The 4,303-nt window shown below is 35.4% G+C and overlaps 1 long non-coding RNA gene across 1 annotated transcript; it reads right to left on the bottom strand.

The window, feature by feature from the left end:
• Positions 1-2,486: 2,486 nt before the first annotated feature.
• On the bottom strand, positions 2,487-4,095 carry LOC113354456. Its single transcript, XR_003361884.1, has 2 exons — positions 3,806-4,095; positions 2,487-3,447 (listed from the first exon to the last, which is right to left on the bottom strand). It is a non-coding gene; the product is annotated as an uncharacterized LOC113354456 (long non-coding RNA).
• Positions 4,096-4,303: the final 208 nt, after the last annotated feature.

Genomic DNA, 4,303 nt, shown 5'->3' with positions numbered 1-4,303 from the left:
TAGGAGTTACAGAGCCATGTTCGGTTAGTCCGATTTTCCAAAAAACCCTAATTTACTAACCGAACTTCTTGAAAATGAAGAACACGAAGAACAGTTCGGTTCTATTGGATTTAAAACTAAGTCACCGAACTCTCTGTTCGGTTGTTTCGCAAAAAAATTTAAAACTACAAAGTAAACGAACTCACCCTTAGAACCGAAAAAAAAAACAAATCCAGTCTAACCGAACTCTGTTGTTGTGGCCACTATGTTGAGTTCCAAAATAACCGAACTTAGCCAATAGAGTTCGGTTTTTTCGCAAAACATTTTAAAACTACAAAGTAACCGAATTTAGCCAATAGACGTTGGAATTTCACATTTTTATTGTTTGTTAAGTTCGGTAACTTCACAATTTTATCGCAGAAACCGAACTCAAAGTTCGGTTGGTTAGCTGTTAGGTTCAAGTTTGCGAAAGAACCGAACTTTGTAAACTTATATACTCTTATATTACGTAAAGTTCGGTTAGATCAAAAGTGCATGCAGTTTGCGAACCAACCGAACTTTGTACACCAAAGTTCGGTTAGTTGAGAACCAACCGAACATAACGTTGTAACTCCCATAAATTATATTATTAGAAAGCTCGGTAACCTGCGTGTTTGGAACAAGTAACTGAACTACACTTTCATATGAGTTCGGTTATTTGTTCTTCATATAAAGTAACCGAACTACAACTTCAGATGAGTTCGGTTACTTGTTCTTCATATAAAGTAACCAAACTGTTCAAAATCCAGTTTAAATCCGGATCATTTTGAAGATTAACAAATATTCTAGGAGAGGATGGAGATGAAGAATCAAATGAGTTTTCATCATTTGAATACTCAAACTTAGTGAATTAGAAAAAAAATCTATTTTCCATGTTTTTCTCCTTCATCTTCTCTAACTCTACTCTCTCAATAATTCTACTCAACTAATAATAAACCCATCTTTTAATTTTAATCTCACTAATTGTTTTTAACTAAATCATTCACTAATCATCACCCAAAATTAATCAGGAGGGTAATTTAGGTATTAATATAAATATCTAGATAAGGGATGACCTAGATTTATTTCGAATGTCTTTACCTAAAATAAAACCATGGTCCCAAAAGAGAAAACAAGTTTAATTGGGGGCCATGGAATTTTGTTTGCCCCCCAAATTTTTCAGGGATGTAAAAATCGGAAGATGAGTATACTATTTTACCCTTGATTAATATTTTTTTTTCAAGTAACGACCCTTCACCGACATTAACGACAGTTTAGGGTCGTCATATACATCATGATCAAAGCAATAACGACTCTAAACTGTCATACACTAACGACTCTTTTTAGAGATTAACGACAGTGTATAACGACATTTCTAAAACATTAACGATTGTTTAAGTCGTCAAATGCGTAACCAAAACAGTAACAACCCTTCCAAAGGGTCGTCAGGGAATTGATCATTTTTATGACGACCCAAAACTGTCTTACATTTCCTCCATTAATGAATCTTCGACAATTTAGAGTCGTCACTTAAACAGCCTAAACATTAACGACTGTTGAGGATCGTCAATGAATTTTTTTAATACCCTGACGATTTTTCATAACCTGGAAAAGTTGCAGGTTTGAGTCGTCATTTTTTGGTGTCAATACATTGACGACTTTCTAGAGTCGTTGGGTATACATCCCTCGACATTGACGACTCTTTCTCTGTGTTGTGACATACATCCAATCCATGGGAGAATTTAAGATAATCTTACCATCAACACAATCATCTTTGTTGCTTGAACCTTCCCCAACATCATTTCCCCTACTTGAATTATTCACTTCTAAAAACCCTAAATTTTCCTCTAAAACCTCATCTTCTTTTTCTCAACTCAAACAACAACAACAACAAAAAAAAAAAGAAAAAAAAAGATTTATTCTAAAATCTGAGTTTAATCTAACATAATCTAAACACACTAATTAACTTAACTTGATTAAATTTTAATACTCATCGTTCAGGAGCAGTTTAGCCATTTAAAAATATTTTAGTTAAAGGGCGAATCAATTTGAGTTTTAATGACCTTTTTTGTCCTCTAGTGGGAGGCCCCTAATTGTTTTTTGGGACCCCCAATTAAACTAGGCAAAAAAACCATGGTCCCCAAAAAAATCGTTCTTATGAATATCTACAACTTTGTAGAAGGAACCTAAGGTTAGTTCGGACCATAAACCTAAGGTTAATTCGGACCATAAAGGTCCAAAATATCAAACTAAGAACACATGCAACTAAGCCCAAGCCCAAAAGGTCTGAACTGGCAAGGCCCATTAATCTAAGGCCGGTACAACTGGTCAACTAACGGTCCACGTCTGGTCAGAAAGGTCTAATAACAGTCAACGTCCAAAGTCCAGGGTTAAGGTCAAGTCAAACTACTAAAACTAGTCAAAGTCTGGTCAATAGTCAACTGATCAAGGTCCACTGAGTTAAACAGGAATTCAGTGAGACAACTCGGTCAACAAGACTGATTCAAATTAAACAAATCAAGGCCCTTGCACTGGCCAAACTTTTAAAGCACAAACAAGAAGCAACACAACTCATGCCAAGACTAACATGATGCATTTCTAATTCTAATTGCAAACCTACAGCTTAACCAAAATACAATCCATATTTCTAATCTTGATTCTCATACAGTTTCATTAGCTTAAGCCAATCCACAGTTCACTTTGTAACCCATACTAATTCTTGTTTGCAAACTCTGTCACAACAATTCTCAGAACCCCCATCAATCCATTTATCTTATTAGCATTACCATCTAAATTCCACCATCTCAAACATACAGTCAGTGTTCCCTAACATCATCTGAAGCTACACAACCTAACTCTGCAACTGCATTTACATCTGCAATATCACAGCCTCAGTCCACTAGCAAGATTCAATCCCCTTGCAAGAACCTAAACATTCATCTTATAATCAACTACATTCTTAACTGCATCAATCTGCAACTTCAGCTTAAGTCAAGAACAACCTAACAGTCTACTTCCACAATCCCAGCTTCAACATAACACCTGCAATATTGCTACCAGCACAACTCAGCTCAACAATGACAACACAATCACCTGTAATATCTTTTCCATATCCACCAGCAGTTCAACCCAGCACAACTAACAACACAGCATCACAACTAACAATTCCAGGCTAACTCTAAACCATTTGCAATTACAACACCACCTCTATAACCTGTAACTACCTATAATTAATCCTCTAACTCATCCAGATCTTCAACACATCTTCCACTCTTGCAGTAACATCTAACAATACATCTGCACCTCCACCAGTTCAACAACATAACCTCTAATTTCCCTTTCTTTTCACCTATACAAGTTCATACATCCCCTAACTGAAACATCTAAACTCTAATATTAAAAAAACCCTGCATCTTCAAGCCTTAATCCCTTCCATCTCAACTGCTACAACTGCAAAATCAACAACACCATCTTAATGCGAGAATCAAATCCAAATCCTTCTTCACCTTCAATTCAACCTCTGGTTCAGAAATTCAAACCCAAACTTCCCAGTTAACATCAAGACCATTTCAGATTATCAATAGAACATAAACCCTTGCTTAATTAACTAAACCCAGCTTCAATTTCTTTTTAATCATCACCTAATTCGAATTCCAATTCAACTCAGGAAAACCCTAATTCTAAAAGAAATCAAAATTAAACCTAATACATCCATCTAAACTTCAATTAAACACAAACCCAAATACCAATTCAACCAAACAACAACAAATCCAAGAAGAGAATCGAATTAATTGAAACCCTAAATTACCTGGTTCTGTGATTCTTCATAAGAACAACTTCAGAACATTAATTACATACCAACCCATTCGAACTTCATCCAGCAGTAACTCCAAACTCCTCTTAATCCCTCTTCCAACTCAAGAACAGAACCCTAATTCTATTTAACAGCATCACTCCTTCTCCCGATCTAATTCAACCACAAAATCCAACTTCTTTACATCTGATTCATCTTACTAAAACGGTCCTAAGAATTTATCAATCGAAAACAAACTCAATTCTTCGAATTGAGATCGACAGAGAAGAAAAAGAAGAAAAAAAGAAGAGAAGAGGAAAGAAGAATGAAGAAGAAAGAAAATAGAAAAAGAAATTATAAGGATAAGAGAAATGATTTCTCTCATTGACACGTTTGGTGATGACAAGGCAACTGAAATTATAAAGACACCCATTGAATTGATAAGGGCAGCCAGGAGGTCTAGATGTAGAATGATTATTTGCCCTTCATACTGATTCAGTGGTATCTTCTTCG

The sequence above is a fragment of the Papaver somniferum genome, chromosome 2, assembly GCF_003573695.1.
Source record: "Papaver somniferum cultivar HN1 chromosome 2, ASM357369v1, whole genome shotgun sequence".
NCBI lineage: Eukaryota > Viridiplantae > Streptophyta > Magnoliopsida > Ranunculales > Papaveraceae > Papaver > Papaver somniferum.
The sequence above is the reverse complement of the archived record's forward strand: the minus strand, read 5'-3'. Positions and strand labels throughout refer to the sequence as shown.